Source organism: Pseudophryne corroboree, chromosome 9 (assembly GCF_028390025.1).
Source record: "Pseudophryne corroboree isolate aPseCor3 chromosome 9, aPseCor3.hap2, whole genome shotgun sequence".
Taxonomy (NCBI): Eukaryota; Metazoa; Chordata; class Amphibia; order Anura; family Myobatrachidae; genus Pseudophryne; species Pseudophryne corroboree.
In genome coordinates this window covers 58,216,767-58,242,421 of record NC_086452.1, presented here as the reverse complement: position 1 = coordinate 58,242,421, position 25,655 = coordinate 58,216,767, and positions in this window count along the sequence as shown.

Sequence of the window (25,655 nt, the reverse complement as noted above, 5' to 3'; positions counted from 1 at the left end):
ACAACCAAAGCACTGACGCCTTCCTTGCTCAGGCACAGTGTATTTATACCTGCAGCAAGGAAGGGATTGGCTAGGCAATTATGCAGATTATCAATACTGAGAACAGATTGGTGGAAATGATCAGCTGACAGAATCCAAGATGGCTGCGCCCATGCAGACACTTGGAGGGAAGTTTGGTTTGTAATCCATGTGGTAATGAAAACAGTAATGGCGGCGCCGGCCACCGGAGACAGGAGGCGCCAGGCTGACAGATGCACATCCAACCACGCGGACACAGCGGAGGCCGCGGCTGACGTAATCGCCACTCAGACACTCTGCATGCAGAAGTTCAGGGACGGCGGCGGAGGCCGCGGGAGACGCCATGCCAGGTGTAATATGGCGTTTACTGTGACAGCGTCCCAGAGTGACAGGAGAGGATACAGGAATGTACACATCAGGATAACAGATGGGATCCGGTCCTGGAGCGCTGAGCCAGCCTTAGGAGGCATCTGATGGGTAAGAAATGGCGTCCAGATACCCGGATCGTGACAGGTGCTGTCTGTGTGTATATGTGACAGTGTGTGCAAATATGGAGCTGTCTGTGTGTGTGTGTGTGTATGTGTGGCTGTGTGTGTGCATTTGTGGGTGCATGTGTGTATATATGGTTGTGTGTGTATATGTAGCTATGTGTGTGTGGCTGTACATATGTGGCTGTGTGTGTATATTTGGCTGACCGTGTGTATGTGTGGCTGTGCGTGCTTGTGTGACTGTGTGTGTATATGTTGCTGTGTGTGTTTGGCTATATATATGAGGACATGTATATGTGGCTGTGTATATGTGGTTCTGTCTGTGTGTATATGTGGCTGTTATGTGTGTACATCTGTGACTGCATGTGTGTATATACAGTATGGCTGTGTATATGTGGCTCCTTGTGTGTGGCTGTGCATATGCGGCTGTATGTAATAAGGATCCAGCATGTGTACTCACACCCACTACATTATACCGTCCGTAATTAAATCCGCACTGTGCATTACATCATTGGGGGATATTTATGAAACCTGGAGCAAATAATAAAGGTAGAGTTGTCCTTAACAACAATGGGGAATATGAGGTGTGAATGCTGATTATTTTACAGGACAGAAAGCTATACCTTAATATACTTTAATACGAGCAGCTGCGGCCACTGTATGTTATCCTTACTCCACGTACTTTTTACACAGTTAGCGTACAAAGGCCTGTACCCTGTACGCACTTTGCGTATTCACGCCGCGACAGACATACAAAGTACACGCAGTGCATACACACACATACGGACACACTGAGAGCACAATGCAGCTACACGTGTGATAGAAATACACCTTAAACCTTTAGCAGGAAATGGGACACAACACCAATTGTATTTCAAAAACTATGTTGGGGTCCAACCCACCAATGGTTATTTTTACTAGCAGGGGGTTACAACAATAATACAATACAATAAGAGAAAAAGGCTACAGTCAATGGTACATACGTTTGTTCGCCTGCGCTTACCGGTCCGGTCCTCAATCATCAAGGTAGATGATCTTCAGAGATTGTGTGTGACTGGGCCTGCAGCTGGCTTTTTATACATTTGTCCAAAACCTAACACAATGGAAACTGTAATCTCTTTGTCTATTGGTCACTGGGATGGTCATCTACAGTACAGGAGAGGTCATAGGTCGGTTTGAATAGGTGGGCGATATCTGGTCCAGGTGCACTTGCAGATGTTCTCCACTGGGTTCCCACCGAATATCAGGAGTACAGTAAATACAGTTGATATTAATATTCTGCTCCTGCGCATAACTATTCACAGGAGCGTGCAATCTTCTGCAAACCAACACCAGAATATTGCTCTAAAAATACCCTACAGCTGGATACCAAACACTACCTCCTAACCTAATTCTGTCCCCTCCTATCCTGTAAAGGTGAATCCCTTTGTTATCATACCCTTTAAGCAAGTGTAACTCGCTGGTGTGGTGCATGTTGACTATGTGTAAATCGTGCACTATGTATATTAAATATGTAATGTGTTTTTATGGTTTTTCTATGCGATTACAAATACTACTGTAATTACTCATACCACGCGCTAATACGCAGGAACGCCGGAGCGATCATACGCAAATTGCGAATATGTGCAATCATGGCAGAACAAGTACGCGCATGGAGGCCACCTGTGTGTAGTTTGTACGTGATGTGTGTACTGAAATATTTTCGACTTCGACAGTCCACCCTTTGGCAGTCATCAATAACTGCCACACTTTACCACTAAACAGAAAATATTATCTACACAATATATACAAGTTTGGATGATCAAGGGAGAGTTGTAGGTGGGAAATGTATAGCCTAGTGGGATAGTAAAAGCATGTATGTATGAATCAATGTCTGAGGGGCATGTATCATTGTGCCGTATATGTTCTAAGTAAGCTGCGAGGTATTGCGAAGTTTACATTAAATCCTTCTCATCCCATATTAAGGGTCTGTAAATGGGCAAACAAACACTACCGAGCTCTTTCGGCTTCTTATTCCAACAAATGGGGAGCACATTTAGTTGATGATACATGGAGGGGGAACATATGTGAGTGCTATTATATGTGGATAACACCTGTCGACTATGTGCACCATTAACTGGAGGTTGCAGAGATGAAGATAAGACACATATATAAAAATGCATTCACATAAACATTGGGTAGGGCTGACGTCTTTTCCAGTTGGATGTTTCTGGGTAAAGGGGGAAACAGAGAAAAATGGTGAAAGAAACAGGCCATGAAATTAATTTGCAATCCTTATCATAACACTGTCTCTATGGATGGATCACAAATCAAATCTGCTGCTGTAACAACACCCTTGCTCCTTAGACTTATTAAATTTGTGCTGCGCTTGCGCAGCATCAGAATTCGAACACACTTAAATATCAAACCAATAATTATGATGACACCTAGGATACACAGGAGAAACTTTCCTACACTTGCAATTACATTCTGCACCCACTCTCCTAATCCAGAAAACCATTTGAGTGGGTTTAGCCATGAGACCCAGCCGGTCAATTCATTACCCACAGCCGTCAAGGTAAGATTGTGTCTCCTCCGGAACTCCCACTTCAACTGCAAGATCTCGTCCATCCTTTGATCGATGATCTCCGTGGGGTCGTCAGTGCTGTTCGTAATGTACGTACAGCACTTCACACCATATTGAGTTGCCAAAGTGACACAGTACCCACCCGTCACAGCCGTGACATAATTCAGGACTATCCTGTGCTGGACCAACTCCGTCTTGTATGCTTGTAACTTCCTGCCCGTATACCTAAAGGTGTCATCATACATTTCAGTGATATTATCTATCAAGTTCGCAAGCGCATGGATGTACTTAAAATTTATAATTCCTCTGGCAGTACAGGTGATGTCTAATGCGAGAAGAATTTGAATCCCGGTGGATTCGTGGATCAAATCAGAGGCTGCGTGCTCTGCCCTATCTATGATGTGTCTCTTGATGATGTGTTCATAGTGGGTATGAGTATAAGGAGTCTGAGCGTTGCGGTGAATGTCTTTCATTTTATCGTGCTCTAAGGTCATGACCTCTGGTAGTACCCTTCCAATGTAACACAATCCCTCAGAGCTCGGAGTGAGCCACTTGTACGCTTTCCTCCCACATATGAAATAGGCATCATATGGGAGAACATAGGGGACAGAATGTAACAACACCATATTGCAAATTTTCCAGGTAAAGAAACCAATCCCCAGTTCTCTCATCTGCTCAGTACAAGTATCAGGTTGGATGATGTGGGCACAATACCCCGGCGATACTTTTCCAACCCACATAGTCTTGCTCCCACGTGTATACCTATACCAAAAATACCTCCCACTGTTGGCTATCTTGTGTACAAGTTCAGAGTCAATAGGAATCCTATCAGCTCTGTGTGAAAAGGTCATTGTCTCGTTATTCCAGGTTACTTCCCAATTTCCGGGTTTTTGGAAATTGGAGACATTAAAGCATATTAGTGATCTATCTACATGATACTGGTGGAGCATCAAGCTAGGGGGCCTAGATATATTGAATTTCTTGTCCACCGGTCTCCCACCCCGTAATTCGAGTACCTCATCCAACGTTAAAGGATGTGGCACTAATCCCGACTTACTCTGTCCTTGAGGTACTTGGGAGCACACCCAACATTCTGTCTGGTTTAAGACCTTACCCACTAATGAGTGGTAATCACTCAACGGATGTCGGTCCAGGTCAATATTAAAGTTGGACTGACATCTTTGGATGCACCCATCTTCAACTATGTTCTCGCAATATCTACAAATACAATATTCATCAGACAATAACCCCTCACATTGCCTCCGAGCTCCATGACTACCAGAGCGCTTACTGATACCAGCCTTTACTCAAGTGATGTGCTGCTCCTGAGATCCTACAAATTCGTACTCGCCATCAGAACCCATTCCAGATCCTTGCTCGTCCTCTCTGGAACCCTCACCAAAACAAATTGTCCTGAGGAAAAACAGTGTTACTAGCAGAATCCGAAACGCAGTCTCTTGTGATAGATCCATTTAGTTAGGGGAAAGAAGGAAGATAAGGTGGAGAAAAGAAAGGAAAATGCAGGGGGAGGGGGGGAGAAAATGGTGCGACAACCGTCCTTGATCTTGTTGTTCTCCGTGCTCCGGTGCCGTTCAACAGTCCTGCCTCTCAGCTTTCCCGGAATAGACTCTCTAGTGATATGAGGTTCTCTTCACCTTGCTCTTTGTCACGAGTTTTCTCCCAGTGACCTTCTTAAAGTGGGACAAGTGGACCCAAGTCTCTCGGTGACCTTTAATGTGGTTGTGCTGGTTAACAAGACTTGGTACGGTCCTTCCCACCTGTCTATGAGGCAACCTGAGCGTAGAAAATTCCGTATCATCACATAATCCCCAGGCTCAATGTCATGACAATTACTGTTCGGGAGGTCAGGAAAAAACAGCTTTAGATTTCTTTGTTGATTTCTCAGCTGCTGGCTCATCCTAACCAAATATTTCACAGTTATTTCATTATTGCATTTCAAATCATCCTGGGAGTCTATCATTACATGCGGTTGTCGACCAAAAAGAATTTCAAAGGGTGATAAGTTAAATGGTGACCTGGGAGTGGTTCTGATGCTGTACAACACTAGTGGCAAAGCTTCTGGCCACAACAATCCAGTTTCAGCCATCACTTTGCTCAGCTTGTTTTTAATAGTGCTGTTCATTCTCTCCACCTTTGCACTCGCCTGTGGCCGGTACGGAGTATGTAGCTTGCTATTAATTCCCATCAGTTTGCACATGACCTGAAAGACTTCACCTGTAAAATGGGTACCCCTATCACTTTCAATCATTCTAGGGATACCATATCTGCAAACAAATTCCTGCACAATTTTCTTTGCAGTGAACGTGGCAGTATTTGTGGCAGCAGGGAACGCTTCTACCCAGTTGGAAAACACATCAGTACATACTAACACATATTTCAAATTCCTACAGGGTGGTAACTGTATGAAGTCGATTTGTATTACCTGAAAAGGTCTATCTGTAGGAGGGATATGGGATGGCTCCATTGGTATTGTCTTACCAATATTCTTCCTCAAGCAAATAAGACATGTAATTGCTTTATTACCCGCATGAGAAGAGAATCCTGCTGCACTCCAGTAGGCTCGTACCAGCTTGCACATACACTCCTTGCCCTAGGTGAGTCAGACCATATGCCACCTCAGCTAGGTTTGGAAGATATGCTCTGGGGGCCACTGGCTTACCTTGTCCATCTCTCCAGAGTCCTGGGGACTCCTAACCATACCCCTTCGACTTCCAGACCTCCTTTTCCTGTAAGGAACACATATTTTCATTCCAATTTACTGTCGTGTGTTATTAGTTGTGTGAAGTAAACTGTCTCTGGATGAGAGAAGAGAGGGGAATAACAATAAAAAAAAGAAAAATGTCAGGTTTGGCATTCACCAACAGGCTGTCACACCATCATGCATATTGGTGTCTGTACACAGTCTCCCTTCACCAGTATTCTCATTCTTCACCCTTTGTGCATGACCAGACACAGTGCAGTAATACTGGTGTCCTTGTGCTGGTGAGATATACTGGATTTGGGCAGAACTCTAAAGGACCAATTAGGCATGTAGTGTTTGAACTGTAATCGGGTCCATGTATTGTACCCTCCTGTCAGTGAACGTAAGATGAAGAGGAAACTTGTGAAGAAAGAAAAATCACATAGAAGTTAGTGACAGATAAGTTTGTAGAGCTAAAGAGAATTTGACAACTAGATTGGGCACTATGGGGAATGACTTCTCTACTTGGTCTACTCCCCTTAAAACTTGTGTATGCTGTGTCACTACTGGGACTATCCCAGCCATCAATCCAGTATCCTGTCCATCCTAAGTTCATAGGGAACCCGGTATCTGTGAGATAATTTCCTCTACCTGTGATGGACATGAATCTAGAACAGTGAAATGTAACAGTCTTCGTGGGTGTCTAACATACTTTGAACTTCCTGAGCGGGAGCACATCATATGTATATCATCTTAACAAAGCTCCTGTTAAGTTTAATCAGGGGCCATTTCTGCTAGAGAAAGAAGCAAAAGTTTAGAGGCCCCATCTTAACCCCAGCAAGTTTTGTCAAAGGGTAATGTTGCATATATTCCGTTCTTCCCACTAACCGAATCTGTGTTTTCTTTATGGTTTGTGATTCCTTACTATATGTCCCTTGGTCCCGTCTATGTGTTTAATAATGTGGCTTGTGTTTTCTGTCTAGGGGGTCTATATTGACTATGTGTCCTACTACTACTACAATCTCTGGCAAAATGCTCTTCCTTCCTACAAGTGTAACATATTGTTGCCCTTGACTTACCATTAGAGATTTGGGGTTTGAGTTGATGGGTCTTTCCTGTATGTGCCTGTATACTTACCGTCCTCAACCTCTCCTCCTGTTGTTCTCTGCGCCTAGCAATATTCTTGTGATGTTCAACAGCGCACTCTCTAAGATTAGCTACTGTGACCCCTCTCCAATTAGGCAAAGATGTTTGCACCCTGTCCCTTAATGCCTTATTGAGCCCGTCCATTAGCACAGAGACAGCCACCTCCCTGTAATTTGCACTGTTCCCTATATCCGATACCCCAGTATATCTAGCCATTATTTGCAAAGCCCTATGGAAATATTCAGATGTCATTTCATTTTCTCTCTGTTTTATGGAGAAAATTTTGTTCCACTTAGCAGTGGGGAAATACAATCCTAGTTGCATGTTAATTCGTTCCACTTTCTCCTGATTGTGTTCGTCAGTCATAGGACTATCCGACTCTAATTTACAATCCGTAATAAATTTTTGGGTGTCAATATTAGGGGGTAGGCACGCTTTCAAAAGTATCCGCCAATCTTTGTTTGCAGGTTCATAGGCATTACCCAGATCCTTTACATACTTTTGACATCTGGCTAAATGCTTCTGGGGATCGGGGAATTCTGAAATGATTGACCGCAGCTCTGATCTGGTCCACGGGCAATACATTGCATTATTCCTGGGGAGGGTTACTCCCTGACTATCGGTTCTCCTATTGGGAGTTACTATTTCTAAGACAGGATGTAACCCAACCATTCCATTCTTGATCTGCTCACTGTGAGATGTTAATGTCTCTGTGTAATGAACAGTCTCACACTTACCAATGTCTGATCTCACCAGTCCTTTCAGTGGGGGATACTGTTACTGCTCTTACTGGTTGGACAGGGCCCACCTGAATTTCCTGTAAGGCGACTGCCTGGATGAGGGCTGAGAGTGGGATGGATGCATAATTTTCCTCTGACCTATGACCTTGGAGAGAATTCAAAACAGGATACAACTTGCAAGGGTTAAGGTTAACACATTGATTCTGCATTTTCTATCATTTACAGATATACCATTGATTGTAGCCACCTTCTCCCCTTCGACCTGTGTCAGTAATGGTGTGTTCGTGTCCACATTCCTGTTAGGTCTGGAATTTGCTGTGAGAGCCAATTCCCTCTGCACATTCCCCTCTTGCTGCCACAAGTTTAAACAATCATTATGTCTGATCCTTTGTTTTCTAGATTTGATCAGGCATATTCTACTACCTACATTCTGCAGTACCTCTGGTTCAAAGCTGGCCATTCTAAGGAATGATGCCCTATCTTTGTCAGTCATACGTACCCATACGTCACAATAAGCTTCAGCGTGTGGACCATATTTCCCACACATAATAAACCTCACCTGAACCCTGGCTACCAAACGTCTCTTACTTGAGCAACTGGCTCCCATTGTGGGTCCTTTCCCACAAACACCACCAAAATACACAATGGAGGCAGACGGTGAAAGCTCTCCGAGCGCTCTTCACCCGCTCTTGCCCACGTTGGCCAGTACTACGATACACTGTTGATAGTGTAAGGCAATGTACCCAACTTAGGGCCCCTAACTGGCTTCCATTCATTGGAAGTTTTTAGGAGTGACTTACCTTTTCCAGTGAATATCTACAGTTGGAGATTTTCCTGAGAGAGACCAGCGAAAACTCCCTATGCACTTATACACAAATCACGCTTGTGTATGCTTTACACGGTGCTAATGATACCGCGGTTTTGTGCAAAAAGTTCTCACAAGGGTATCAAGTTGCATCACGTATCGCACCCACAAACGCGCGGCCCAATCGCACAGCGTATAGGTACTTGTTACCTATACGCTCTATGACCACTGGAGTCGAATTCATAAGCTGCGATCCTCACCTGGAGCGTAACAAAAAACCTTTACTTTAATACTACACAATGCACAATTCCCTATTACGCTCCTCTGCAAATCTCCTCACGATTTGCGTACTTTACTATCTATACTAACATGAGTCAGCCGCCTCACGCTGCCAAGCCTCCACTTACTTGGTGTACCAACGACGGGATCCCGAATTCACGGGGTTCAAATACACTCAGTCTTACTTTCAGCTCACACAAATACACAGTGTTTTTCTGTAGAGAAAATTTCCACTCTTTCTGATCAGCAGCTTTACCCCAGAGGCAGTACAGTTTAGACAAAAGTGTTATACTAATCTGCTTTTGAAATCGGATAGTACTGTGCTATTTGTATTTAAGGTTAACTATCCCACCTTTTAATTGAACAAACTATCGTGTGATTTGTACTTAGCGTCCGCACTCTTACGCAACCTTGCGTAAACATGTGACCATGCGTGCCTTTTACGCCGTGTGCACGCTCTTGTACTTTGTCCGGGCCACGTGTACAAAACGTGCGTCCACAATAAAACAAATCACACAACCTCTATAAATGTGAGCAATACAAACTATAATCGCTCACAAACACAACCCACACTTGTTCTGTGTAACCCTTTACAACCAGGCCAGAACTGCGTTTTGTGTTTTCATAATTACTCCCTTAACACACTAATTCAAATTTATCTATTTAGCAACCAAATGTATCGGATTTCACACAGATCTAAACTGGTCTAACAATCTATACCTTGTGGACACAATATGTGAGAGGGTATGCAAAGTATCGGTACGCCCTGTGTGCGCTTTTTCGCGCTGAAAATTACACAGATTTTTTAAATAGCTTTTTTCCTGTTTACCTCCGGATTCTTTCAGCACCTCTGCAGACCAGACAGAGCAGATGCAATCTAACAGCACACAAATAGTGTTTTAAAACATCCAGCAACCAGAAAAAGGTTTAACGTAAAGATGTATTTCCACCCTTTGCTGATAGATTAAAGTCTGCTATGATCTGCTAGCCTATGAGTGTGTGAAAAACCGTATCAAGCCCCCAATTGTGAATGCTGATTATTTTACAGGACAGAAAGCTATACCTTAATATACTTTAATACGAGCCACTGCGGCCGCTGTATGTAATCCTCACCCTATGTACTTTTTACACAGTTAGCGTACAAAGGCCTGTACCCTGTACGCACTTTGCGTACTCACGCCGCGACAGACATACAAAGTACACGCAGTGCATACACACACACGGACACGCTGAGAGCACAATGCAGCTACATGTATGATAGAAATACACTTTAAACCTTTAGCAGGAAATGGGACACGACACTAATTGTATTTCAAAAACTATGTTGGGGTCCAACCCACCAATGGTTATTTTTACTAGCAGGGGGTTACAACAATAATACAATAAGAGAAAAAGGCTACAGTCAATGGTACATACGTTTGTTCGCCTGCGCTTCCCCGTCTGGTCCTCAATCATCAAGGTAGATGATCTTCAGAGACTGTGTGACAGGGCCTGCAGCTGGCTTTTTATACATTTGTCCAAAACCTAACACAATGGAAACTGTAATCTCTTTGTCTATTGGTCACTGGGATGGTTATTTACAGTACAGGAGAGGTCATAGGTCGGTTTGAATAGGTGGGCGAAGTCTGGTCCAGATGCACTTGCAGATGTTCTCCACTGGGTTCCCGCCGAATATCAGGAGTACAGTAAATACAGTTGATATTAATATTCTGCTCCTGCGCATAACTATTCGCAGGAGCGTGCAATCTTCTGCAAACCAACACCGGAATATTGCTCTAAAATTACCCTACAGCTGGATACCAAACACCACCTCCTAAACTAATTCTGTCCCCTCCTATCCTGTAAAGGTGAATCCCTTTGTTATCATACCCTGTAAGCAAGTGTAACTCGCTGGTGTGGTGCATTTTGACTTAAATATGTAATGTGTTTTTATGGCTTTTCCATGCGATTACAAATACTACCGTAATTACTCATACCACGTGCTAATACGCAGGACCGCGGGAGCGATCTTACGCAAATTGCAAATATGTGCATGCACGGCAGAACAAGTACGCGCACGGAGGCCATCTGTGTGTAGTTTGTACGTGATGTGTGTACTGAAATATTTTCGACTTCGACAGAGGTAATGTACTGTAGGCTGGCTGGTTTACCGCTGCGCTGACCTTAAGAAAACTGCAGCTACAGCCTGACCAATACCTTTCTCAAATAATTTGTATCTGTGGGGTGTGATGCTTCAATAATCAGTACACACTCACACAGCACTGGCCACCAAACCTCCACATCTCACGACAGGCCCTTAATAATTTTTTGCCCCAGGCCCATGAGACCCTTAATGCGGCCCTGGCTGCTGGGGTGTTGGTGGTGAAAGTAGCTGGAGGGGGGCACCATTGTCTATTTCGCCTCCTGGCATCTGGTATGAACTTACACCCCTATACAAGGAAAGATAATGTTAGCGGATCACCCGGAGCTGTCCATACCGGGATCCGGTCTGAAGATCGACAGTATCTAGGTCGACAATGTTTAGGTCGACCACTATAGGTCGACAGTCACTAGGTCGACATGGACGGAAGGTCGACAGGGTTTCTAGGTCGACATGTGCTAGGTCGACAGGTCTAAAGGTCGACATGAGTTTTTTTTTTTTAGTTTTTTTTTTTATTTTTTTTCATACTTAACGATCCTCGTGGACTACGATTGGAACGGTAATCTGTGCCGAGCAAAGCAAAGGCACCATGCCCGAAGCATGGCGAGCGAAGCGAGCCATGCGAGGGGACGCGGTACACTAATTTGGGATCCCGGTCACTCTACGAAGAAAACGACACCAAAACAAACAAAAAAAAAATCCTCATGTCGACCTTTAGACCTGTCGACCTAGCACATGTCGACCTAGAAACCCTGTCGACCTTCCATCCATGTCGACCTATTGACTGTCGACCTATAGTGGTCGACCTAAACATTGTCGACCTAGATACTGTCGATTTGATGAACCACACCCGTCCATACCATATGGTTATTGATAATAAGCCCTGCGTTGCGACTGACGCTGTGGCATCCAGGCCACAGGGTTGTTTCAAAATTGATAAGAAATAACTTTAGCTCTGACTAAATGCAGGAAAACAGCTTAAATGATCCTTACAGAGAACAGAGATCCATATTTCCAGGTTCTATGAATTATTTATGAAGAAGTAGAGAGCAAAGGATTTTGAAACAAATAGTATTATCTGTCTCATGAATAATTAATGTATTTGGCATTGAGCGCGCTCCACAAATCTTGCCCTGAATTGCAGATATGTTGTTTATTGTTCAGATGAAGCATTTGCTGTTTATTTATAATGGAACAGACACGTAACAGTAGCTTGGTGCTTATCTCCGCAACGAGGAATAAGTACAGTTTCTCTGCTGTGAGTTATGGTGCATACATGTAATCTGGACCAGAGAGGTCTCGGAGGAAGGATGAAGGTTTATCAGTCTCAATGCAGAGAAAGTGGAAATATAAATACCTCACGGCCTCATCTTTAACTTAAATGTATTCTATTCACTTAGGGTTTGATTCTGAGGTGGAAGTAAAGCAAAAAAAGTGCAAGTAACTGTGCACCTGTACCATAGTTGCCTACCCTCCCTCATTCTGCAGGAGACTCCCTGAAATAGCAGCGATCTCCCTCACTCCCTAAATAGACCAGCAATCTCCCTGATTTCACATTACCCCCATTATGCAGCTATTACATTCTTGGGGGGGGGGGGGGGGGGGGGGGCAGAAATCAGAGATACATACATTCGAATGGGATCATCAGTGCCATTTCCCTGCATTGGTTATAAGGCACAATGGGGCAGATGTATTAAGCCTGGAGGAGGCATAAAGAAGTGATAAAGCGGTGATAAGTGCAAGGTGATAATGCACCAGCCAATCGGCTCATAACTGACAATTTACATAATGGAGCCGATTGGCTGGTGCGTTATCACCTTGCACTTATCACCACTTTATCACTTCTTTATGCCTTCTCCAGGCCTAATACATCTGCCCCATTGATCCCTATGGCTATATGCGTTTTAAATGAGGTTTCTCGTGGCCACTTACAGTATATGGAACCCCTAAAACACAATACACAAACAAATCCTGCAACATATCAGTGTCTTTTCTTCAACAAGTAGATCTTACTAAAGCTGGTGCTCATTTACATGTGGATGTAAGTCATTTTCATGACACGCCTCTCCGATGTATTACTTTCACAGTCTCCCTGAAATGCTTTTTCAAAAGTAGGCAGGTATGACCTGTACAACTACAAACAGGGTCGGACTGGCCCACAGGGGTACCAGGGAAACCACCGGTAGGCCCCACTGCCTGAGGGCCCACTCCTTCCTCTAGGGATCAGGTTCCAGACTGTGCACTTGTATTATACATGGTAGATATGTTGCATTACACTGCACTAAACTATTGTGTATTTCAAGCCTCTGTGAAGGCTGGCCATACACCCATTGTAGGATGGCCACACCCCTAAGTATAGGCCCCTATAACTGCATTCCCCCGGTGGGCCCTTCATGCCTCAGTCCGACACTATGTACAAACCATGTTGCAGTGCAAGGGGAGCAAGTACATTTATTTATCATGCATGCAGGGTAAATACTGGCTGCTTTTGCATGTAGCCCACAAACACTGAGCTGCTTCATTTTTAAACTGCAATTAAAGGGGGGTACTCACGGAGCGATAATCTAAGCAATCTGACTAGATTGCTTAGATTTTAAGCATGATTGCTCCGTGTGTACCCGCCCACAGCAATAGCGATGCGCAGCCCCACGCATCGCTATCGCTGGTGCTAGATTGGCCTGCCATGCAGGCCAATCTAGCAGGTCACTCATCTCCCCCCTGCACGCTCAGTACACATCGCGCTGTGCTGAGCGGTGGGAGAGATGTGTGTGGCATACTGGAATGTTAGGAGGCAAGAGATATTGGAAAGTTCCAAAAGCCATTTGATTCTTATCAGTGAGTGGGGGAGTTTATAATCCCAAAACCAGTGACCGGCAGACCTTGCCACATTTAGAGGGTTAGGACAGGAAGTGTGGGGGTTTTTTTAGGAGAAGGAACAAAGCACAGGACAGTGCAGTGTGAGCTGAGGACTGAGATGGAGAGCACAGGCTAGTGTCCAGGAGAAACGCAGTCTTGGGACTGTGGAACAAGCATGGTATTCCACAGTCCCTGGCATTATGGAACAGTATGTAGGTGCTGCTAGGAAGAGCAAGAGATATCCAGATTTGCAGTGTGAGAGCAGCTACGGCATGAACAATCAGTGGAAGAAATAAAGGGGATCTTCACCTTCAGGGGTACCCAAGAAGCAGGACGGGAGGTGTGAGTCTGCGGGAGAGGACGATCTGGGTGAGTGGTAGGAAACCACGTTTGGCGGAAGGCCCCCAGTAATGTGTCCATGAGAGATCCTGTTTAGATAGAGCCCCTAGCGAATGGGGGAGAGCACACCGAAATGAATCTGTTTGCGGTCTCCGCACTACTGATTCCCAGAGACTGCGCTGGTATGTACTGTACTGTAAGGCTGTCACATCATTGTTAATGCTGTTATCGCCAGTGAAGCGAATGGAAGGAAATGCTAACTTGATGTAACCCATATGAATATTGTGCTGGAGAGAACAAGGAGTTAAATGTTATTGTCATGATAACCCTGTCTGAACTGTGAATAAACTGCTTGCTTATGTGATGAGACGGCCTGGCGTGACAATGCTTTTAAAACCACTGATGGACCTGTCGCTGCCCGGCTATCACATGTGTGCTGAGCGGTTCGCTCAGCACACATCTCTCTCACATCGGCCCGTGAATACGGGCCTTTAGATTACAATTAGGACACGCTCCTCCCAAATCTAAAACTCTGCAAATTTTACGCCTGCAGGGGGGCTGATATGGTATATGTGGGTGGTGCGAAGCATGTTACGTAGCCGTCAGATCATTCCCCCCCCCCCCCCCCCATACAATGCCGAGGTTACAGGCAGTGTAAAGTGGGGGGCCTGGCTACATAGGGGGTAATTCAGAGTTGATCGCAGCAGCAAATTTGTTAGCAGTTGGGCAAAACCATGGTGGTCATTCCGAGTTCGCTCGATGCCGATTTCCGCTATGCTGCGATTTGCTGCTAAATGCGCATGCGAATGGTACGCAGCGCGCATGCGCTTAGTTATTTAACTAAAAACTTAGCAGTTTTGGTGATGTTCGTGCGTCGCTTTTCAGTCGCACTGCTGATCGGTGAGTGATTGACAGGAAAGGGGCGTTTCTGGGTGGTAACTGAACGTTTTTCGGGAGTGTGCTAAAAAACGCAGGCATGTCAGTCAAAAACGCAGGAGTGGCTGGAGAAACAGGGGAGTGGCTGACCGAATGAAGGGCGTTTGTGACGTCAAACCAGGAACTAAACGGACTGAGCTGATCGCAATCTAGGAGTAGGTCTGGAGCTACTCAGAAACTGCAGGAAATTATTTAGTAGCAGTTCTGCTAATCTTTCGTTCGCTATACTGCTATGCTAAGATACACTCCCAGAGGGCGGCGGCCTAGCGTTTGCAATGCTGCTAAAAGCAGCTAGCGAGCGAACAACTCGGAATGACCTCCCATGTGCATTGCAGGTGGGGCAGATATAACATGTGCAGAGAGTTAGATTTGGGTGGGGTATGTTCAAACTGAAATCTAAATTGCAGTGTAAAAATAAAGCAGCCAGTATTTACCCTGCATAGAAACAAAATAACCCACCCAAATCTAACTCTCTCTGCACATGTTATATCTGCCCCCCCTGCAGTGCACATGGGGGGTCATTCCGAGTTGATCGCACGTAGCAACTTTTTGCTGCTCGTGCGATCAACCTGACACCGCCTATTGTGGAGTGTATTTTAGCATAGCAGGGCTGCGAACGCTTGTGCTGCCCTGCTATGCTAAAAAAGTTTCAAGTAAAACAAGACCAGGGGCAATATTTACTAATATTCGTGTTTTGGCCGTTTTGAAGGGTGTTTGAACTCGAATGGTATCGGGTGCATTTTACTGCAACTTTTTGAATCCTGATACGATCATTCACTAAGCTGCCGAGTTTTGCACAATCGTTTTTTCCGATGTCGATGTGATTCGTAATATCAGGCAGTGTTTTACGGGAGTGATGAGTAAAACACTGCCTGAAAAAACACAAGGAATCCCGGCCGGATCTGTGAGATCCGTGCAGGGCTTCATTGTGTACCTTAAAAAGTTGATTAAAGTCTTTAAAAATCTGTAAAAAAATTGCGTGGGGTCCCCCCTCCTAAGCACAACCAGCCTCGGGCTCTTTGAGCCGGTCCTGGTTGAAAAAATATGGGGGAAAAAATGACAGGGGTTCCCCCATATTTACTCAACCAGCACCGGGCTCTGCGCCTGGTCCTGGTTCCAAAAATACGGGGGACAAAAAGCGTAGGGGTCCCCCGTATTTCTGAAACCAGCACCGGGCTCCACTAGCTGGGGAGATAATGCCAAAGCCGGGGGACACTTTGATATCGGTCCCTGCGGCCGTGCCATTAAAACCCCAACTAGTCACCCCTGGCCGGGGTACCCTGGAGGAGTGGGGACCCCTTCAATCAAGGGCCCCCCCCCCCTCCAGCCACCCAAGGGCCAGGGGTGAAGCCCGAGGCTGTCCCCCCATCCAAGGGCGGCGGATGGGGGGCTGATAGCCAAGTGTGAAATTGTGAATATTGTTTTTAGTAGCAGTACTACAAGTCCCATCAAGCCTCCCCCGCAAGCTGGTACTTGGAGAACCACAAGTACCAGCATGCGGTGGAAAACCGGGCCCGCTGGTACCTGTGGTACTACTACTAAAAAAATACCCCAATAAAAACAGGACACACACACCGTGACAGTACAACTTTATTACATACATGCACACCAACATACACACATACTTACCTATGTTCCCACGAGGCTCGGTCCTCTTCTCCATGTAGAATCCTAGGGGTACCTGTGAAAAAAATTATACTCACATAATCCAGTGAAGAATCCGGTCTTTGAATAATCCACGTACTTGGCAAAAAAAAAAAAAAAAAAAAACGCAAACCCGACCACGCACTGAAAGGAATCCCATGTTTACACATGGGACCCCTTTCCCCGACTGCCAGGACCCCCCCCTGACTCCTGTCAAAGAGGGTCCCTTCAGCCAATCAGGGAGCGCCACGTCGTGGCACCCTCCTGATTGGCTGTGTGCTCCTGTAGTGTCTGTCAGGCAGCACAGGGCAGTGATACAATGTAGCGCCTATGCGCTCCATTGTAGCCAATGGTGGGAACTTTGCGGCCAGCGGTGAGGTTACTTTCGGTCAACCGCTGACCGCAAAGTTCCCACCATTGGCTACAATGGAGCGCATAGGCGCTACATTGTATCACTGCCGTGTGCTGCCTGACAGACACTACAGGAGCACACAGCCAATCAGGAGGGTGCCACGACGTGGCGCTCCCTGATTGGCTGAAGGGACCCTCTTTGACAGGAGTCAGGGGGGGTCCTGGCAGTCGGGGAAAGGGGTCCCATGTGTAAACATGGGACCCCTTTCAGTGCGTGGTCGGGTTTGCAGTGTTTTTTTTTTGCCAAGTACTTGGATTATTCAAAGGTCGGATTCTTCACTGGATTATGTGAGTATAATTTTTTTCACAGGTACCCCTAGGATTCTACATGGAGAAGAGGACCGAGCCTCGTGGGAACATAGGTAAGTATGTGTGTATGTTGGTGTGCATGTATGTAATAAAGTTGTACTGTCACGGTGTGTGTGTCCTGTTTTTATTGGGGTATTTTTTTAGTAGTAGTACTACAGGTACCAGCGGGCCCGGGTTTCCACCGCATGCTGGTACTTGTGGTTCTCCAAGTACCAGCTTGCGGGGGAGGCTTGATGGGACTTGTAGTACTGCTACTAAAAACAATATTCACAATTTCACACTTGGCTATCAGCCCCCCATCCGCCGCCCTTGGATGGGGGGGGACAGCCTCGGGCTTCACCCCTGGCCCTTGGGTGGCTGGAGAGGGGGGACCCCTTGATTGAAGGGGTCCCCACTCCTCCAGGGTACCCCAGCCAGGGGTGACTAGTTGGCTATGTAATGCCAGGGCCGCAGGGACCAGTATAAAAGTGTCCCCCGGCTGTAGCATTATGTACCTGGCTAGTGGAGCCCGGTGCTGGTTTTAAAAATACGGGGGACCCCTACGCTTTTTGTCCCCCGTATTTTTGGAACCAGTACCAGGCGCAGAGCCCGGTGCTGGTTGAGTAAATATGGGGGAACCCCTGTCATTTTTTGCTCCATATATTTTCAACCAGGACCGGCTCAAAGAGCCCGAGGCTGGTTGTGCTTAGGAGGGGGGACCCCACGCAATTTTCCCCCCCAGTTTTTACACTAAACAGACCCTTTCCCATAGATAACCATGCACAGATCTCACTGATCCGTGCATGGTTATCCAAACTCGACTGGAAAAAGCAGGTCTATTTTTTTGCTGCTTTCTTTAACGAATCGAAAAAAAACAGACCCGCACTTGAGCACTCAGAAACTAACACCCAAATACGAATGAATAGTGAATGCCCGTATTCTATGAAATAACAGCCGCGTTTGACCGATGGTCTATTCATTCGTATTTCGGAAGGTTGTGTCAAAGTCAGAAAAATATCAAGCTGCACATTGCCATATATGCACCTCATGCGAGTGCCTGCTGCACGTGCATGAGCCCTCCCGTGCGTGCGTATACTCGCCTTTGCGTGCTCCCGCAGGCGCACGATATGCGCATTTACGGTAGAGTTTGTGTGCGTCTAGCGGGCGACTCAATCGTAACATATTTTAGTCATATAATGTATTTTGTAGATTATGGTCCCTTTGATAGAATCTGAAAGTTTAGTTAATGTAGCATGTTCGGGGACAAAGAGATTCCTCTTTGTTTGATACGAAGGGTCAGACAGGGGTTACACAGTGGTGTTTAGTATCCATCGGAAGAGAATATAATTAGCAATATTCCGGTGTTGGTTTGAAGCGGATTACTCGCTCGTGCGTATAGTTATGGACATAAGAAGTTTATGGACATTTACTATATTTGCACTTTATTACCCATGCGGCGGGAAACCCAGTTTCCCTCCCACCTAAGCAGTTTGGAATAGTCACAGCCCACCTGTATGAACCAACCTATGACCTTTGTTATAATACGGAGACGGATTCCTGTGTCCAATGAACAATAAGAATGTAGGGACCATTGTACTGTACTGTGTGTAAGTGTATATAAAGACAAGCCGACCTGGGCCAGCTCTCTACTCTTCTCAACGGTTCTCATCACTGATAATCGGGAGCTGGATATCCAGAAAGGCGCTTGCGATTGTTTCCCCTTGTGCGTAAGTTCTCTGCAACCATTTTGTCTCTTATTAATGTTATAAGCCATTCTCTCTCTCTTTCCCCCTTAAATGTAATTGTGTCTTTGTCGTATTTTAACGTGTAGTAACTCGGTTAGGTATTTTATGTTAGTTTGGTAGTGTATAACTTGTATTGTGTATTCTTTTGCGATTGAACGTTCATTCTCTCCCTTAAAAGGTGTTAGAACCTTAGACCGGTATTTGAGTGTTTATTATATTGCTAAAGGGTTCTCAGAGCGTAAGAGTCGCTCATACAGCTTTTAAACTAACAAGGTTACACTGTGTTGCATTTACACCTTATCACTGCACAAAGGTTTACAATATAAGTACATTGTTTATGATATTGTTACAAAGGTTTAACTCTGTGAGCGTCAGCACCGCTTGTGATCTTCTCATGGTCTCGAGCGTCCGCTACGCTGATAGCGTATCATTACGTTAGTTGGCAGCCTATAGCGTGCTTGCCTTTACGCTTTAAGCCGTGAGCGAACGTGCCGCTCGTGCATCTCGTCCACGGCTAAGCGTTTGTTACGCTACGTGCGTACTCTTACGGTATTCCATACGCCAATTGCGTACTGTGTTCATTAACCTTTTAGAGTGTTTTTAATAGGATAAATTATAGGCTTTATCAATTGGGGACTCGCCCGCTCTTCACATATCTGCACTACGTAATTTCAGCAGACATTATCGGTCAGCAAAGGGCGGGAGGTAATATTCCTCGTAGTGCTGACCAGATAAACGTCTGCTTTGCTTAGTAAGGAGTGCTGAAGGAATCCGGAACCGGAAGGTAGGAACAGTACGTTATTGTCTTTTAAAACCTGTTTAGTTTCTGTTTTGCGAACGTACGCATAAGCACACACACCTGTATTTCTTGTTTAGTATTATTTGTTCGTGCCTCATTCTCCTGATTGCCACATACTAGTGATAAAAGTGCTGAGACATCTGTTGTTATTTAATAGTTAAAAGATAAAAAGTAATATTTAAGGGAATAATTGTAAAAGACACGCACACAGTCTCGCCTAGAAGTACAAGGGAGATTTGGGTGGTGTTCAGTGAATGATTACTGTTAAAGATCATTCACATTGATAAACGTGTAGTGTGTTACTGTGGACGTACTTGGTCTGCGTACACGTGTCCTTACAAGGGCAGGGCGTACGCAATGCAAGGGTCGACGCACGGAGTGTATATTGCGCAACGGAGCGTACGGATACGCCCACATAATACAAACCGCACGATAGCATTGTTTTAATAGGCGATAAGGAAGTAACGCGAAAATAACACAAATCTATCTCAAATCCAAAAGTTTAAAGTTAAAAGAAAAAAAAAAGACTTTCTCTGTTGCAATTCTTCTGGGTTAGACTATTACTGAATGAAAGGAATTCTGTACAGAAATAAGAGTGTTCGAATGTAAGAGTGTGTATATATAAGATTTCTCTTTTATTACGGAAGTGGGAACCATAGGCCAGTAGAAAGAGGTACACCAGCGAGAGTGATATCGTGGGGTGGCTTGGGAGGCGTCCCTTGCTAGTCTCGACATATTAATGAGCAGTAGAGTCTGCTGTACATAACAGACCAGGAGGTCAAGGACCAGGAGGTTCAGGTACAGCAGACTAGAAGTAGAGAGCACAACCGAAGAGGGTTGGTGCGAGACCCATATAGGCCAAAGAAGCTCATTGCTGAAGGAATTCGCAGCCGAAATTTTCGATTCCACTGATCGTTCCGCACATAAGATTAGTTGCTTGTGTGCAGATACGATTGTACCGCATGTGATTGTGTGCATTAGCGTGTCTTGAATTCAGAAGAACGCTACTTGCACATTGTTAACGTGATTTGTGTAATTTTTTTTATTTTAAGGGAAGTAGCCTGATCACTCAGGGACATTCCAGCGACTGATACTTGCTGGGGAGGGTAAGACACTCCCACACGCCCGAGCAAGTAGACGTACTTAGGTGCCCTAGGTTGGGTACGGAACCTCTGGGAACTTTGGTCGCCGTATTGGCCAGCGTGGGCGGAGTTAAGTGGGCGGACCTCGTTGCAAAACCCCCACCGCAGCCTTACCCCGAGCATCTTGGTTTTTGTAAGGGTTGCCAAAGACCCTGATTTGAAGTCAGAGGTAGTGAAAGCAGCACCTGCAGAGATGGGGGCCAGTTGTTCAGGTAAGGGGCGATCAACCCAGGTTCAGGTTGATTTGGTAAACCGACCAATCGGGTCGGCAAGATATATCATGTGTGAGAAATATGGTCATCACACAGAAATGTTGTGCAATGAATGGGAAAGGATGACTGTGCATGACGGGAAAAAGTTTCCCCGGGTAGGTAGTTTTAACCCAGAAGTATTACAGAATTTAAGGAGAAGAGTTTGCCTGATTAAATCTTCAAAAAGGCGTATTAGACATTATGATTATTTAACATTGTGGCAACAGGAAGGTGAAATACAAAGGGGGTTGGCGCAAGCCACTGGATCTAACCCTATCAGGAAACTGATAGCCACTGCACCCCCACCACCATACATACCTGGAGAGAAATTGGTTGCAGAGAATGGCACTCAGGGTTATGTTAAATGTGTAGAAGTTAAGGATAATGTAACCAAAGTAATTAATGCTAACACTAATCCGTGCAAGTTGTACCCTGTTTTGAACTTTCCCCAGGATTGTGACCAAGAGGATGAGCCCACAACAATATCAGCACTCTCCCTAGCAGCCACCATATCAGAAACAGCAGTAGGCACGACTCAACCCGTAAGATTAGTAGCAAAGGCCCCTAGCGGAGGGACAGGTGAGGTCGTATCGACTGGTAAGTACGGCACCATACACTATGCTGAAACCATTTCACCAAATATTGTAGAATCTACTCAGAATGATGTTGTTGGACTTAATCCTGTTAGGGTAATAGCAGTGCCAAATGGGAAAACTGACACTTCAGGAGCAACTCCTGTCAGGAACATCGCCATGCACTGTCCTTTTTCTCGAACGGAATTAAGGTCAATGATGTCTGAATTCCCTGATCCTAGAAAAGACTTAGCTGCATGTCAAAAGTATATTAGAGAGCTAGGAAATTCTGCAGAGCCAAATAACAAAGATTGGAGGACAGTTTTGAGGGCATGTTTACCCCCCAATGTTGATTCGTTAAAGTTTATCGCTGATTGCAAGTTAGATGAGGAAGTACCACTAACAGACGAGTATAATCAGGATAATGTAAAGAGAATCAACTTACAGTTAGGGGTATATTTTCCTGCAGTAGTAAAGTGGAATAAAATCTTTACAATAAAACAAAAAGAAGGTGAATCCACACCAGAGTATTTTCACCGGGCTCTGCAGGATATGGCTAGGTACACTGGTATAGATGACATTAAAACTAATGTACACCACAGGGAAGTAGCTGTTTCAGTATTAATGGACGGTCTAAAAGAGGTTTTAAGGAATAGAATACAAACCACTAGGCCTGATTGGAGAGGTATGTCGGTGGATGCATTGGGAGAGGCTGCTGCTGGGCATGATCGGAATATCATCAGACACAGGGAGTCACAGAGTGATAAGTTAATGGCTGTGAGCATACAGGCCCTCACTACCCGGCCACCTCAGCCCAGAACTGTGACCCCTGTGGGTAAGTCAACAGGTATAAAATGTTATACTTGTCACAGAGAGGGACACATGTCACGTGATTGTAAAACAAAACAAAGGCAAAATTCATATCAATCCCCTAGACAATGACCTGATACGAGACATTGGGATCAAGGACCGCAGAGGTGGAGCTATGAGCCACATGCAGGGGAAACAAAAAGGTATCCCCCCAAGAAGAGACTGGCAAATCTCTGATAGTTCCCATCTACCCCCACCACAAGTAATTGCTGCCAGCGCGATTCAGGGAGGTCACCATACCCAATAGGGGTGTGGCCACACCTGTAATCTGCAGCCAGTGAAATTGATTGCAAGTCTTGGAAGTGAACCTGAGGTCACAATTGATGTAGCTGGTAAATCATTAAATTTCCTTGTAGATACGGGGGCGGCCAAATCAGTGATAAATTCGACAGTGGGCATGAGAACCACTGGTAAGACCATTCCAGCCATGGGAGTAACGGGAGTAGTACAGCACTACCCTGTTAGCAAACCAGCAGAGATTACAATAGGGCCTTTGCATACCAAGCATTCCTTTTTGCTGGCTGCATCGGCACCGACTAATCTCCTGGGAAGAGATTTATTGTGTAAAATGGGGTGCGTCATTTATTGTGCTCCTGAAGGTGTATTCTTAGACATACCTGAGAATCACGCTCAGGAAGTACGAGACATGCTAGACTCCCCATCAAAATTAATGTCACATACCGTTATGATAAATAGGAGTCCATCCCAGGTAGAAGAAATGACATCCCAAATACCAGAGTCTACCAGACTCTGTGTTCAGATTCACTGGAAGCATCCCTGAAAGATACGAAACAGCTCCTGTTTCATCTTTCAGACACAGGACACAAGGTTTCCAAAGACAAGTTGCAATTATGCCAGACTAAAGTAAAATACTTGGGACACTGTCTGACACAAGGACTGAGACACCTGACCGCTGATAGAATTCAAGCAATTTGAGACATGACTCTGCCACAAACCCAGCAACAGATCAGAACGTTTCTAGGAATGTGTGGGTATTGCCGTAACTGGATCCCAGGTTTTTCCATTCTAGCATTACCGTTGCAGGAGATGGTCTCATCAAACAAACCTGATCGGATTTCGCATACAGACGAATCCGAGATGGCATTTGAGAGACTTAAACAGTGCCTAACGCTGGCACCAGCATTAGGTATGCCAGACTATGGGAAACCCTTTGAGCTGTACGGAACAGAAAGTGCTGGTTGCGCGGCAGGCGTCCTAACCCAAAAGCACGGTGATGCCAGCAGGCCGGTAGCATACTACAGCGCTCAGCTAGATACGGTAGCGCGATCCCTCCCCACATGCTTGCGAAGTGTCGCTGCGATAGCATTGCTAGTAACAAAAAGCTAAGATGTAGTGCTAGGACACAACCTCACAATCCATACACCGCATGCAGTGTCAGCCTTGCTGAATTCGGCTCAAACTAGACACGTCTCATCAGCGCGGTTTACAAGATGGGAATTGGCATTAATGGCCCCCGTAAACATCACCATAAAGAGATGCAGTGCATTAAATCCTGCAACGTATCTCCCAGGTGTGCCTGGACAGGCACAAAGGGTGGAGGATGAGAGTAATAGTGAAGGAGGATTTAAGACAGTGGATGACACGCATGATTGTATGGAATATTTGACCCAAAATTTCACGGCAAGGCCTGACATCAGTGACAACCCACTGGAAGATGTAGATCTTACTTTCTACACTGACGGTAGTTGTCACAGACAGACGGACGCGGGAGACTTGTGTACTGTATACGCAGTCGTAGATGACCAAGGCACCATAGAAGCAGAACCGCTAGGCCCACCTCACTCAGCCCAGGTTGCTGAACTGGTTGCCCTAACCAGAGCATGTGAATTGGCTAAGGGCAAGTCAGCCAATATCTATACCGATTCTAGATACGCATTCGGAGTAGTCCATGATTTCGGAGCCCTATGGCGCCTCAGAAATTTCATGACGGCAGCTGGTACACCGGTAGCGCATGCAGCTCACATCAAAAGGCTTCTAACAGCGATACAGGAACCCGACAGAGTGGCTGTTATCAAGTGTAAAGCACATACATATAGCCAAGACCCGGTATCACTTGGTAACAGCTGAGCAGACGAAGCTGCTAAGTTAGCAGCTGGTACCCCCAGACAGACAGACACTACACAACTGATGGTATTTAATACCGTCAACACACAGAAATTGTGTGAAATGCAAAATTTGTGTTCCACACAGGAAAAGGCAGTTTGGAGGGCAAAAGGATATGGCCAGGAGTCCTCAGGACTCTGGACAGATGGGCAGGGTAAACCAGTGGCACCCAGAGCATACCTTCCAAGTTTAGCGGAAGCAGCACATGGGCTGACTCATCTAGGCAAGGAAGGGATGTGCAAGTTGGTAAGAGCATATTGGTGCGCCCCAGGATTTTCTTCCCATGCGGGAAAAAGGGCAATGACATGCCTCACCTGCTTGAGGAAGAATATCGGAAAGGCAATACCAACAGAACCATCTCATATCCCACCTACAGGCGGCCCTTTTCAGGTAATACAAATTGATTTCATACAATTACCCCCTTGTCGAAATTTGAAGTATGTACTAGTTTGTATAGATGTGTTTTTCAAATTGGGTCGAAGCATTTCCTGCGGCCACAAACACCGCTATGTTTACTGCTAAGAAAATTGTGCAGGAATTTGTGTGTAGATACGGTATCCCTAGAATAATTGAAAGTGATAGGGGTACCCATTTTACAGGTGATGTCTTTCAAGGAATGTGTAAGTTGATGGGAATTGATAGTAAGCTGCACACCCCGTACCGCCCCCAGGCGAGTGCGAAAGTAGAAAGAGTGAACAGCACTATTAAAAATAAATTGAGCAGACTTCCGGTTCCGGCGGCCGCATGAGCAGCAGCTGAATTCAGAGCTCCGCTGCCACCCGCTAATTAGAGCCC